The sequence below is a fragment of the Eleutherodactylus coqui genome, chromosome 2, assembly GCF_035609145.1.
Source record: "Eleutherodactylus coqui strain aEleCoq1 chromosome 2, aEleCoq1.hap1, whole genome shotgun sequence".
NCBI classification, from domain to species: domain Eukaryota; kingdom Metazoa; phylum Chordata; class Amphibia; order Anura; family Eleutherodactylidae; genus Eleutherodactylus; species Eleutherodactylus coqui.
Window position 1 is genome coordinate 298,422,072 of NC_089838.1, and position 15,411 is coordinate 298,437,482.

A 15,411-nucleotide genomic window follows, 5' to 3' on the forward strand; every position below is an offset into this window, starting at 1 on the left:
ATGGGCTCAGGGCAAACGCTGGACATCACCCACATCCTAGCTGGTTGTTTGAATGAACGGTCCCAGTGGCATTGCTATGGTCTCTATATACTATATATATAGTCTGCAGTGCTGGTAAGTAATTATAATGGAATTAAACCCAGTGACACATAGGTGACATCCTCTCTGACTTGCGTTGAGCACTTTTCTTCTCCATCTTGCATTATTTAACACGCAGACATATTTGACTGCTCAGTTTTCCATTTCATTTCCACCTCTACATAAATACTCCATCCTTAGTACCCCTGTCTGTACTCCTCCCGCTCTCTTTACTCATTCCCTTCTCTACTCTCCCTATGCTCCATTCCTCTGTACTACTCTGTCTGTATTCTGTTCTTTCTAGTCTCTCTGTTCTCTCCTCTTCTTTCCTCTGTACAATGCCTTCTCTGGTCTCTTCCCTCTCAACTACTCTCTGTTCTCTGTGCTTACAGTCTCTTATGAGAAAAGTGCATTACAAATGTTCTGTTGATGGTATTGTTTCTCTATAGTCCCCCTCTCTACTCACCCTGTTCTTTTCCGCTTTCCACTCTCTGTACTATTTCCTCTCTATTCTCTCTCATCTCATCTCTACTACTCTCTGTGCTAATCCCTCTGTCTATACTCTCACCTCTCTGAACTGTTCCTTCTCATTATACTCTGCCTTTTCTTTCTCCCTCTCTACTATTCCTTCTCTGTTCTCCTCTTTTCTACTACTGTGTACCACTGTCTCTATATTCTCCCCTCTATACTACTGTCTGTAATATCCCCTCTCTGTACTCTCCCCTCCCTACTACTCTCTGCACCATTCTCTGTCTCTATACTCTTCAAGTTCTGTGTCTGTACTATTCCCTCTCTGTACTTTCCCTTTCTACTATTCTCTGTATTATTTCCTGTGTCTATACTCCCCATATTCTCTCTCCCTCTCTAATATTCTCTGTATTATTCCCTCTGTCTGTACTCTCCCTTCTCTATTACTCTCTGCACTATCCCATCTCTATACTCTCCATGTTCTCTGTCTGTACTGTCTATACTATTCCGTCTCTCAGTACTCTTCGCTTTCTACTACTCTCTGTACTATTTGCTGTCTCTATACTCTCCATGTTCTTTCTTTGTACTATTTACTTTCTCTGTATTCTCCACTCTCTACTATTCTCTGTACTAATCCCTCTCTCTATACTCTCTATGTTCTCTCTCTGTACTATTCTCTCTCTCTTCTTCCCCATCTTCTGTTTAATACAATTTGTCTCCATTTTTTAATCTCTATTACCTCTGCTGTCCCCTCCATTCTTTTAATCTCCGTTCTCTTCTCTTTTCTCTCCTCTCTCACTCTCTATTTTCCAGGAAGTAAGGTCATTGATTTGGAATTGACTGACTTCTACTCCAGCCCTCTGTCTCTCAGCCTTGATCAACCCTGTTCCCTTTATCTCTGTATCATCCCTGGCATCATTCCTTGTTTCCGTTATCTCTGTATCCTCTCTATATCTTCTCTGCACAAGTCTCTCCCATTTACTATTGCTTTTCTGTAGATCATAAGATAGATCCAGCACATATAGATGTGTTACATGAGGGTGCGAGACAGCAAGGGCTCAGAGAGGGGCATCTGATAAGGGTTATCAGTCATATCTGGAACCAATAAGTCTTTCAACGTGACTACTACTAGAGCTGTACAGACCACGTCCAACCAAGGTTAGAACGTACATCCAGGGAACTTTCTGATCCCCTACAAGAAAGAGGTTACTCTAAAGGTGAATATTGGGACATAACACCAATTTTGGGGAGATCTGAAGACCAGCTATGGGGTGGGTAGTCGGTGGACATAGACCATTTGAAACAGATCGCTCTGCAATTGACCAGATCTATGTTGCCTATTAATATAGGATAACTGTCTGCTGTGAGCTATCACATGTGGTCGCCCATTAACATGTATGGTATTTCCATAGAGCCGTCAGCTGCTTACTTGATCAGATGTCGTCACAATCCACCATCATAATCTAAAAGAATCAGCAATATACAATTATTTGCTATGCACTGGATTTGGACATATGTCTACAGGTTAATTTAGAATTTTGGCTGTGAACCCCATTGGGGACAAGGGACCGATGTGAGTGATGACAGAATGTGGCGGTGCTATATAACTCAACCAAATAGTATCTTTTATTCAACCGTCCAAACGTTAACTTGACATTTACGGTTTAACTCAACTGCAATGTACTACGATGCTGCAAATCGTGTGCCAATCATGTTAACGATGGCTACATCTGTAGATATAGGCAGAAGATATCTTTATGGGTTTACGGGGTGCTTGTTAGAAACATATATATACATTTATATACGTACCAAGAAATCCCCCGTACGCTCTGCAGCACAGACGCTGACTAAATGCACACACAAGCGAACACAAACAAAAACATGCAGACACTCAGAGGAAAGGATATAGATGCAGGCTGTGCATCCAGCATCCTTCTGCTCAGAGGGGAAGAGGGGGAGAGACGGGAGGGAGAGAGTGCAGGAAGGTGACCAGCATGCAGGAGGAAGCAATGTGTTTCGCCTGCATCAGCAACACTGCAGTGCGAGGGGACAGCACGCAGGCTGCAGGATGCAAAGGCAGATAGAGGGGAGGAAGCAGAAGAGGTATGTGCTTGGGTATTGCACCTTATGGGATAGAAGGAGGGAGGGAGACGTAAGAGGACAGAGGTATGCGAGAAGAACTGCATCCAGCAGGGGAGAGAGGTATGTGCTGGAATATCTGCCCTGCAGGCATTGGCGATGGGGGTTCAGCAACTGAAAGGTGAGAATGCAAGATAGCCTGGCCAGGATGATGGGTGATAGAGGAGGTATAATATGTCGACAACTGCTTTCCTGGAGGGTTGGCGAAGGAGGATTGGAGATGGACGGTTCTGGGGCTGATATGTGCAGAAGGAGGCTGGAGGATAGAGAGATGCATGTGGCATGAGCAGGTGGAGAAGAGGAGAACGACAGGACAGATATACTGAGATAGCAGAGGGGTGCAAGGTAGAGGGGGTGCCGGAGATGGGAAAACATAAAAAAGGGATGATAATGGAAGCAGACAAGGCTTAGCACTGCAGTGAATGTGAGCTGCTTGTGTGACGGGGAGATGTTTGCGTCCCAACGGGGGAGAGACGTCTGCAGGACGCAGTGTGTGTGATGTGTATACCAAAGGCCAAAATGTTTAGGGCAGGTGTAAAGTTGGTGCGTTGTAAGATGTAACATTTAGTTTGACACCTTTAGAAGGGAATGCGTGCCAGGCTTAGACTCTCTGATGGTACTACTGCCGCGCTTACGTAATATGACGTGCGTTTTTTTTCATATTCCCAGATATGGACCGCTCGTAACCGTCCGAACCCTCTCTCTACTAGAGCGTGACTAATCGAAGGAGCTGGCACTCAAATCCTATCCAAGCGCACCATATTGGTCTTCACGCGAGGGATTATCTACAGAGGTGTAAAACTGCAATAATCAACCCCTATTTGGGGTTGGGGGAATGTTTTGAGGTCCCCATTATTTGCTGTGGTTCCCCGATTTCTCAAGCAGAATGGCACAAGCCGCCAAGCAACTCAAGAAGGTCAAGGATTTGGAAGCACAGGCTCTGGCGGAGCAGAAAGAGAAGGAGGAATCCGACCGCAAGAGAAGGAGTCGATCCCGTGACCGTAAAAAAAAGGTAACAAACTATTGGCAAGGAGAAAGAAGGGGGAAAAGTAGGCAATGAGGAGGAGCTGATGACTACGTCAACCGTGTTGAGAGTAATGTGCTTCCTGTGCTCTGTTGTAGTCCTCATCAATCATACCTGTCCCATCCAAAGCTTCAGGATCTTTCCTGATAACTTGCATTGTGCACGCTCTGTGCATTAGTATCCAAGGTGAAATGGTCAACAACAAAGTTAGTCGGCCCTCCTAACAAAGTGAAGGTGCAAATCTGCTGTGGCTGCGGTGCAAAAACAAGCGGACACAAAGATTCAGCTGCAGCCAGTGGGCGCTAAGATATATGCAAACGTGTAATATTTTTATTATATTAAATTGCATTACTGTTATATTTACTATGACTATAATTTCAGAGGTTCTTGATCAAATTTTGGGAGTCCACCTACTTCGAAAAAGGTGGTGGTGGGATATTGGCTGAGCAGCCTGGCCTCGTTTCCTCTCTGTTGTGCTTGTCAGGATCTAGCACGGTTTGTGAGGTCTTATTAATGACATGTAATGTAGCATCACCGGAGAATTGGGCTCCTCCTAATATCCTGGCAGCCTTCTCCACTGACCTCAATGTCTACAATTAATTCACCTGAAATAACTCCTTCTTACTTGCTGGGTTTGTCATAGATGAGCATCATTTGGAAGAATTGTGGGCATAATTGAGGTTACATACATGTCTACATACATAAAAGCTGCTTATATATTTTAGGATGGTGTTGGCTGTTATCTTTTATGGTTTTCTATTGCTTGTTCAGCTAGCAGAGGGGGTTCAGTAAGTCACTTGGTCATGGAAGACCTCTGATGTCTATTGATAAGAGTTGGCGCCCTGAAATACATTCTAGCTTCTCTACCAACTGATGAGGGGGGTCCTGCAATCTGAGATGGGTTGTTGATCCGGGGATTTTAGCAATTTTTATGGTTAATATGAAGCAATGGATGACTATTTCATAAGGTTTTTACTGGCTTCTTCTGGATCAACACGATAGAATTCTAGATTGAAGTTGATAGACTTGAGTCTTTTCCTCAACTCATATTAATATGGGGTTCTCCACACCAGACAGTCCTTTTAAGACTAAAGAACACTTGTTCTATTGGAAATTACTCATGGGAGGAATGGCTTCTCTTGTGGCTATGTAAAGTGTCAATGTAAATGTCGTAAACCTATTCAGCATACAAAGTAACAAAATTGCTGCAGCAGATGATTTGTAATGTATGCTGTGCATAGTTTGAGGCATCATGTATACTTTTACTGAGTCGTGTATGCAATCCAGATAAGGTGTAGATCAGTCATTCCCACCTATAGGGATCCTCTACTTGCATCCCTACCTCAAAGAAGGTGGATGTAGGGGGGCATTAAATGCATTTTACAGTCTTGTCCCATACTATATCCAGGCACAGATTAATCAACTGCTTTATCAAGTGTCTTTGAGTGGGATGAAACTAGTGATTGAGCGGGATGACTACTGAAAAAGTAGGAAACAATGGTGTAGGGTGCACTAACCCTACTGGTTCACGATGGACAACTTGGCCTTTGTGTCACTTGGTTATGTTTATAACACTGTATGCCAGAGGAATGTACATCCCATTATACATTAAATATGGAATTTGTTTAGCTAGGAAACCCTAATTTGTTGATCATCAGATGGTGCAAATTCTGTTATGTAGTAAAGAACTTGCAGAAATGTCCGTATACCAAGTGTGTTAATACAATAAGGTCACCTTAAGCAGTGACAGAGGCTGCAATTATCCCAAGCCACAATGTCTTAGAAGCGGGCTCCTTGAGAACAAGAGCAGTAGAAAAGTGCAATGACATATCCTACCATACGGCATAGTCATGTAATCACACTAGATGGAGCCATGTCATTATACGAGTGCGTATACCTCATCTACAAGTTGACGGCATTATATACTGTACGTTGGTCACTGTCGTCATTGGTGGGCAGCTTGTACACCTACTGCATTGGATCAGCTTTGAACTTGGCCTCCGAATTGAAGATGTCTGAGGGCTTTTCCTTATGCCAAGTTCTGGTTAGGAGTTGGATAAAAATTAGGTCATGGTAATTAGAGATGAATGTTTTTGTATCTACTCATTGGTCTAGTCTTCTTGTAGCACATAAGTCAGAACTGATAGAACCGACTCCATTAGCCTTATTGATTACAATGACCAGATACAACTGTGTACTATCTTATAGACTTTGTAGTTTTTGCATACTCTCGCCCTCATGTACTTTTCAATGGAAAATACAAGTTAGTACCTCCTCCCGGGATCAGATCAGTCAGAGATTCACATGTGCTTTCATGTTTATCGGTTTGCTCATGCCTGCAATTCGTATAGCATAAGGACTTCATTACATAACTACAAACATAAGACCATTAGACACAGCCATGTTAGTGTCTGGTGTACATGACAAGTAGAGCGGACTCCCCACTGCCTACAAATTCTTCATTTATGATTTACATTGGCGGCAGGAAGCATTTTCAGGGCTTTGATCTTCTATATAGATAAGAAGGGACCCCCACCACAGTGTCTAGACACTATATATGCCATGCTTATATCATAGGGGGAAAATGGATCCTTTCTAAGGGATATGCCCTAAATGTCTGATCCTTTGTTAGGATCCCCATCTCATGGAAGAACAGGTGATCCACTGACCCTCACTTGGTGATTCATGTCAATGACAGCCGCATGGAAAAAAACAAAGCTGGCCATGCGACTCACTTTGTTACAGAAGCATCCAACATTCTTGCATTACGGATTAGTGAACAAGAAGTCTAGGGTCCCAGAGATGGGTCTTCCACCTATTAGAAGTCCAAATTTCCCTTTAAAGACATTTACTGGGCATCCTCAGGATAGGTCATCATCAGTAGTAGATCAGCGGGGTTTCATTGTTTGGGATCATCTGATCCTCTTGTTCACTGCCAATGCAGCTGAGCCAAATATCCTCAAATGGCTTGGAGCCGAAAGTGTAATATAAGGCTTCACTCCCAATGAAATCACAATTACATTTCTGGCTTCGACTCCAATGAGGACATCCGGCTCGGCTGCATTGACAGTAGACTGGAACATCAGATGATCAGCCAGGATCCTGAGCAACGGACCCCTGCCGATCTACTATTGATGACGTACTGAGGATAGGTCATCAATAGGAAATGCCTGGAATGCACCTTTAATCTGGTCATAGGCATCAGATAACGGCTACCTCCTTATTCTTATACATGATTGGTAGACAAAAAAATTGCATAATATATCAGTGAATGGCAGATAAAGTATCACTATCAGATCCTTCTGACACTGGTCATATAACATTAGAGCAGTGTGCTCTAACCAATCGATCAGAAGTCATATCTGTTCTTGCAGCCACCATGTAGGGTGAGCTATGCCCTGCTGGACACTTTTTTAGTAAAACAAGAATAAATAATTTTTTTCACACAGAGGCAGGGGAGCTTAATAGTTAGAGTCACTTCAGTGGTACAATACGCTTGGTGGTTTTGCTCACACTTGCAGTGTAATTACTCTTGAACAAATGAGCAGTTGCATAGCAATTGGTAGTCTCTCGCCAGGACCTAGAGGATTGTGCCCAACATCACAATTTCTCCAGAAGGTCAGGTTGAGCCCATGATGACTGGCTCTTCACAAAACCTTCCTTACTGCTATGCATCTAAAGAAGGCTACATCCCTTGAAGAGTGCCCAACTGTGAGCATCTCCAACCAAACACCAACCAGTAGTTATAACTAACTCACTGTGAAGCTCCGGTCGTGATGGGAGACCGCAGCAGCTCATAGAAGATCCTTACTCCTCCCCCGGTGTCTGTGTTTACACATGTACCATACGCAGCGCAGGCAGGAGTGAGGATGTTCTGTGTACACCGTAGAGGCATTCCTTCCCGAACAGAACTTCACAGTGCTTAACAGCGCTAATGACAGGGTTATTGCTTGGTTCAGGTTGGGAGGGCACTGAGAGAGGCCACTATTATTACTGGGGCCACTGCAGGGAGCACTGCTATTACTGGGGCAACTGAGAGAGGGCACTATTTTTACTTGGAGCAATGAGAGGGAGCACTATTATTACTGGGGTCACTGAGAGGGAGCACTATTATTACTGGGGCCACTGAGAGGGAGCACTATTATTACTGGGGCCACTGAGAGGGAGGACTATTATTACTGGGGTCACTGAGAGGGAGCACTATTATTACTGGGGTCACTGAGAAGGAGCACTATTATTACTTGGGCCACTGAGAGGGAGCACTATTATTACTGGGGCCACTGAGAGGGAGCACTATTATTACTGGGGTCACTGAGAGGGAGCACTATTATTACTGGGGCCACTGAGAGGGAGCACTATTATTACTGGGGCTACTGAGAGGGAGCACTATTATTACTGGGGCCACTGAGAGGGAGCACTATTATTACTGGGGCCACTGAGAGGGAGCACTATTATTACTGGGGCCACTGAGAGGGAGCACTATTATTACTGGGGCTACTGAGAGGGAGCACTATTATTACTGGGGTTACTGAGAGGGAGCACTATTATTACTGGGGCCACTGAGAGGGAGCTCTATTATTACTTGGGCCACTGAGAGGGAGCACTATTATTACTGGGGCCACTGACAGGGGGCACTATTATTACTGGGGCCACTAGAATAATAGAGCTAAAAACATACATTGCAATAAGCCATGCCCCTAACTACAGCCTCAAGCCATGCCACCTTTACACTGGTCAGTATTTTTTGGTGACAACCCTACTGCCATGACAAAGTTCAAAACTCTGCCTGTCTGGTGCTGCCAGTGTAGCCAGATGTCAGTGCCGCCTGGTGCTGCCAGATGTCGGGTGCTGCCAGTGTAGCCAGATGTCATCTCGACTGCTATCTACTGCGCTACTAGAGCGAGCTTAGGAGCTTATAGTGTACAGTTCATACAAAGAACTTTGTAATAACACTGTATACGGTAAGTTCTTATGCTCCCCCTAGTGGCAGCACCAGACAGGCAGAATTATTTTAATGTAAATCTATATCTATGCAGATAAATTTGGAGATCTGTATCAGAAAATGGTTGATTCAACTGTTATAAGGATATATTGAAAAATGAGTAAGGACCCAAATCTGGACCTATTTAGATAAACAAAGAAGCTGTAAGGTTGTACATCCGATACATTGAGGACATCTGCAATAGAGAGCCAGCCAAAAAAAACAAAAAGAATGCAGCTTTCTGTCCTTGCATGATGAAACACTGCTGCGCTCTTAGATTGTCGGTAGACCCCACAACTCATATCTGCGCCTCATTACTGTATAATACATGTATCATTGGGGATAGTGATTGCAGAGCTGGGAGGTAGCGGTACACATGTGATGAAATGTGGCGTACAGTAGATCGCGTTAATCATCTCACCAGAGGCACATTCACTGTACCATGCAGAAGAAGCAGGATTACGCAGAGTGAGATGTGTCTGTGTATAATAACATCCGTTATAATAGGACGGCTGTATCTGGAGCAGGCAGGGATATAGCCTGCAGTGTGAGAACATCTGGATGTGGCGTAGAAAGTGTGATCATGTATACCGTATGTTGTTTTCTCATCACGTATACAATGGGGTCAAGTCGCACTTACTGCATTGTGGTGGTGCATTTAGGGTGTCATGGGGCGGTATTTCTTCTGCATCTCTTATAGTATGAGGCTTGATATGGATTAAAGAGACGTTATGTAAAATATATTATCAGTGCAGTTGACACTACTGTTCTCTGTTATCAACCACATTTTGTGAAATACTTCTGATACCTATAACTAAGTATATTTTGTATTTGAACTATTGGGGAGATTTATCATAATTTTTTTGGTGTGCCCCATTTTTGCAAAAATTTTGCAACTTTTAACAGAAGTACGCCACTCTACACCACTTTCCCGAAAAGAGGATGTGGCTTCTCAGGATTGGCTGCCCTGGACTGACATATTTATGTATAATTTATGAATTATTTGTAAATTATAACAGAAATTCACTCCAGTTTCTACTCCAGTGGGAGAAGCTAAAATGTGCCTAATATTTCAATCTGGTTTGAGGTGTGTGGTTACATTTTAGTCTGCACTGAACGATTGCTCCCTCCTATTGCAATCTGGCTCTCTGCATGCTATCAGGGAACATGGTGATTGAGCCTGCCCTGTAATGTATTAGGGGATACATACTTGGCTCCTTTTTCTGTGAGTTATGTCGTTGTACTTTTTTTTCTCTCACCTCTGTGATTTTAATATATGAATGATGTGCGTCTCTACGTAAGTTAGACGCATCATGCGATTAAGAGGATAATACTAAGATCGGCTAGGGGATAACTTGCTGATTGATGGGACCTCCAAAAATTCTGTGTTCCCCTGCTCTTATCACTGTGTGGTCACCTCTCTCCTTGCAGTGATGCCAGAATGAAGGGAGCGCTGGTCAAGTATGCACAGCGCTCCATTCATTTCAATGGGACTGGCAGAAATACCCGAACACCAGCCGCACTGCTATCTCCAGCAGTCCCATTGAAAATGAATGGAGCGCAAGCACACTTGCATGACCATGGCTCCATTCAATCTCCGCCTCACTTCAGGAGTGCAGTATGGCCGCAGTGAGGAGAATACAGAACACAGGATTGGTGGAGGTCTCAGCAAGTTATCCCTTCTGGCTTATTCAGACCACCGTATGTCGGACGGGTATTCACGCCAGCCAATATACGGCATCCCTCTCTGCAGGAGGAGGAAGCTGGAAGAGTTGGGAGCAGTGCACTGAGCGCCTGCCCCCACTCCGCCCCTTGGTACTATTTGCAATTGGAGGGGGTGGGACGGGGGCACAGCTAAGTCCCGAAACTTAGCTCCGCCCCCATCCCAGCCCTTCCATTGCAAATAGTGCCGAGGGGCAGAGAGGGGGTGCAGAGGAGGCAGAGAAGGGGTGGGAGCTCAGTGCACTGCTCCCGGCTCTTCCAGCCTCCTCCCCCTGCAGAGAGGGACGCTGCATATCGGCCGGCGTGAATACACGGCCGATATACGGTCGTCTGAATAAGCCAATATCCTGTGGATAGGGGATAACTTGTAATTCTGGTACAACCCTTTTAATAAATGTCCCCTTATATTCTTCATGTAGAGTGACATTAAACTGGATAGATGGCATATCTCTTATGGCCATTACTTTATCTCTCACATATTTAGTTCTTAGAACCTGAAAATTACTTGCATAGAAATAAAGGTAAAAGAATTCAGGCTACCTGCAGTCACCACTGGGGGAGCTCAGGAGCTTACTATGTGCTGTATTATCATGGATTGTTTGCATAAACAGTATGCAGTAAGCTCCTAAGCTCCCCCTAGTGGTATCTGAAGGCAAACTGAATTTTCTAATTTATTTCTATAACTATTTTGGGATTCTGCATCAGAAAACAGAACTCTTTTAACATATTAGGAAATTAGACAGCATAATTTTGGCCATATACAGACAAATGTAGGATACTATTAAGTGGACTGCTTGGATCCACTGCTTGGATCCACAAAGATCAGCTGTTATCTGTGGAGGAACCTGGCAGTAAGTGTTTAAAGGGGTTTTCCAAGCAAATACTGTTGATGACCTGCCCTCAGGATAGGTCATCAATAGTAAACTTGCTGGGGTGCGCTGCTTGGGACCCTGGCGGATCAGCTGCTTGTTGCCACACCACAGTACACAAGGGTCATGGCGGAAGCAGCTGCTCCAATCCCTGTGTAGGGGCTGGTGCTTGTAACTGCAGACACAGCAATTACCAGTATGTTCCACTACACTGGAGCTTCTACTCCGTACCCCTGTGTACTATGGCGCTGACAGCGAGCACCCGATCAGCTGAATGGCTAGGATCCCAAGCGTCGGACTCCATCTAATTAACTATTGATGACCTATCCTGCTGATGGGTCTTCTATAGTATTTGCATGGGAAGCCCCTTTAATTACTCTGCAGCGCCACCACAGGCAAAATAAAGCATTGCACAGTTTCCATTAAAACTAATGGTCCGTTCCATAATAGTTTTAGATTTGTTCTTCTTCCAACAGAATTGCGCAGCGCATTATGCAACCTCCATTGACTTCTATGGGGACTTTTGGTGTGCTAATGCACAGAAAAGTAGGGCATGCTGTGTTCTTTTTTTGCACGACCATAAAATACGGAATTTTGAATGAACCCACTGAAATCAATTGATTGTATTCACTGCGCATGCAAATACGCCCATGTGAAGGAGCCCTCAAAACTGTCTCAAAATTAACAGGGAAGTTCCAACCTGCAACCGCTTTTCTGGCGGGTGTGTGACAGTTGTAGTCATACAGTCATGTAGCCGTCTGATCCTGGTGATTTATTTGACTCTGCTGTTCTGTTACTGCAATCCTGAGTCTATATGACCCTGCCGGTAGTTGCATCTAAGAAGGGGTTAACTCTCTCCTCTGGCTCTGGGCTCAGAAGTCATGCAACAGTCACTAATTAGCTAATGTAGCCAGGTTATATAACCCAGCTTTCCCAGGATTCACTTGCCAGTTATTGTCCTTTCTCAGTGCAACTCTGGTGCAATTGCTATGGATTGTTTTGTGGCTATCTGACCTGCTTAGCTTTGATCCTTCTTCTGGATGAACGCTCTTTTCTATTATTTGGCATCTGACCCTGGACCCCGCTATTGTCTGACCTGCTTAGATCTGTAGCTCTACTGTGCTGTTCTAATGCAGCCTCTTTCTGACCTGGATTAGTCTTCTGATTTGGCTTGTATACGCGGTAATGAGCCCTGGCTGCCCGTGGTTTACGCTTTTCCAATCTGCCTTGTCGGTCGGCGGACACTCTGGGGCTTATTTATCAATAAAGGTGTCATTTGCACCAGATTTATAATTGCTCCCAACCGCTCTAATCTACGCCATATTTATGAAAGAGGTGAGCGGGTTTTGGAAATGGGGTGAATATTAGGGGCATCAAAAAAAATTAGTAGATGCGCCAAATTTTTTTGAAGAGCTCCAAATTTTGACGATGTTTACAGAAGAGATGTGTGAAGGCCAGGAAACAGTCAGTAGAGGAGGCATAAGAAAATGAGACGTGCCACAACTTATGCTAGATGCGCCAAACTTCACGTAGATTTGCCAAATTGGGAATTTGTTTGACTTCGGTCAAAATTTACCGCATAGTGTGTGCTGGGGTGATGTCTTTACACCAAGTGCCTTGAGGGTTTGTATTAACCGTTGTATAAAGGATGTTTTCTCACTAAAATAATTAAAACATTTGAAGAGTTTATGAAAACAAGAGCAATTTGAGCGCCAAAATGATGAGAAACGTACCAAAAAGAATGTTTAGTTGAACCAACAACCACATGGTTGTGCCAAAATGAAATAGTTTTTCTAACTGCTCAAAATTTACCTCAAAGGCTGAAAGATTTTGGTCGGTGTCTATCAGCATGGCACATCTTGACTTGCCAATCTCTGCCCATTCATCTTTGCAAATGTGCTACAAATCCGTCAGATCGTCAGAACATCTTCTGTGTAGCGCCCTCTTCAGGTCACCCACAGATCTTTAATGGGATTCAGGTCTGGACTCTGGATGGGCCATTTCAAAAGTTCGATCTTCTAGCAAAGCCATTCTTATGGTGATCTGGAGGTCTGCTTTGGGTTGTTGTCATGTTGAAAGGTGAAATTTCTTCAGCTTTTTAGCCGAGGCCTGAAGGTTTTGGGCGAAATGGACTGATATTTGGAACTGTTCATAATTCCTTCCATCTTGACTAAAGCCCCAGTTCCAACAGCAGAAAAACAACCCTAAAGCATAATGCCCCTCCACCATCTTCACTGCGGGTCTGGTGGTCTTCTGGTGACCCGCAGTGTTGGCTTTGCACCCAACATACCTTTTTGAATTATGGCCAAAAAGTTCCCCCTCGGTCTCCTCAGACAACGCGTTCCGTTAACCCACATACTGCTGGCAGACTGGATGGAGGTTTTGGTAAAACATAGCCGGCTTGGATGTTCCTTCTTAGAAGAGGCTTCCGTCTTTCCCCCCTACCCCACAACCTAGACATATGAAGAACACAGGAGATGGCTGTCACATGCACTACACAACCAATACTTGCCAGAAACCCCTGCAGCTCCTTTAATGTTGCTGTCATCTTTTTGGCCTCCAGGACCAATTTTCATCAATTTCTGAGGGACGTTCTGTTCTTGGCAATGTCACTGTTGTGCAAGATTTAAGCTGCCTGTCCACGGCGGAGGTGTCATTGCGAGGTCCGCGGTGATAAATCGCGTGCAGACCTTGCATGACACACTTTCCATAGGGTAACTATGGAAAGTGCAGTCTACTGCACACGGACGGAAAATCATTGCGATTTTACGCTCGTGTGATTAAAATCGTGGCATGCCACGATTCTCTGCAGCGAGCCTATCATTGGTATAGGCTCATCTTGCCTTTTAGTGCTTCTCCCTGCTCCTCCACGGCGAAATATTGCTAGCGATATTCCATCGCAGCCATGTACAAGCGGCCTTAATCCCATTCTTGATGAGGTCTTCACTTTGCCCCTTGGTATATGTAATGTCTGGGAGATGTTTTGACCCCCTTCTCCTGACTGACATCTGCTAACAATCAGACCCCTTTGATGTTCTGTAGATCTTTACAGACCAACTAAGAAAATGTCAGGAAAATCCTCTTAGAAGAGACAAACTTTATATGGGGGAACCCAGAATCCCTAAATACTGGCAGCGGAGTGCTGACTACTGACTACTACCCTGTTTCCCTGAAAATAAGACATAGCATGATTTTCCAGAATTTTTGAGGATGCAAAATGATTTTTCAGGCTTTTTGAAGATGCTTGAAATAAGCCCTACTCCAAAATTAAGCCCTGCTAACAGTCAATTAAAAAAGTCAATTTAAATAGTGTCCAGGCAGCTATACATGTAAAAAAGTTAAACCTTTTTGAACAAAAATTAATATAAGACACGGTCTTATTTTCGGCGGAAACACGGTATGTAACATGAGCTTAAATGTGATTGGCCAATTCTGAACACAACCACATCCCCGAATATAAGAGGGTGTGAACACTTATGCATTATTTTAGTTTAGTTTTTTTTATTTTTCGACCCTAAAAGATGTTTCTTTTTTAATGGAATTGTACAGATAACGACGTCACATGGAAGGCGGGAAGAGATCGGAAATGAATCATCTTTGTGGATTTCTTCTATCATGACAAAAACCTGGCGTTTTAACGGGGGTGTGAAGACTTTTTATATCCATTTTACCTGGCGGGCACCATAAAATGCTCCAACTACCGTGTTTCCCCGAATATAAGACAGTGCCTTATATAAATTTTTGTTCAAAAAGGTTTAACTTTTTTACATGTATAGCTGCCTGGACACTATTTAAATTGACTTTTTAATTAACTGTTAGCAGGGCTTAATTTTGGAGTAGGGCTTATATTTCAAGCATCCTCAAAAAGCCTGAAAAATCATTTTGCATCCTCAAAAATTCTGGAAAATCATGCTATGTCTTATTTTTAGGGTATGTCTTACTTTCAGGGAAACAGGGTATTACCTATGCTCTTTAGACCAAGGTTTACTTGGTCTAATCTTCACTTATGGCCCTTTTACACGGGCCGCCAGCCGGGTAAACGACTGCACGAGCGCCAACATCGCCTCTAAGGTCACCAGCGCTCGTGAAGAGTGTTTACACTGACAGACCACCGCTGGATCGCGGGCTTC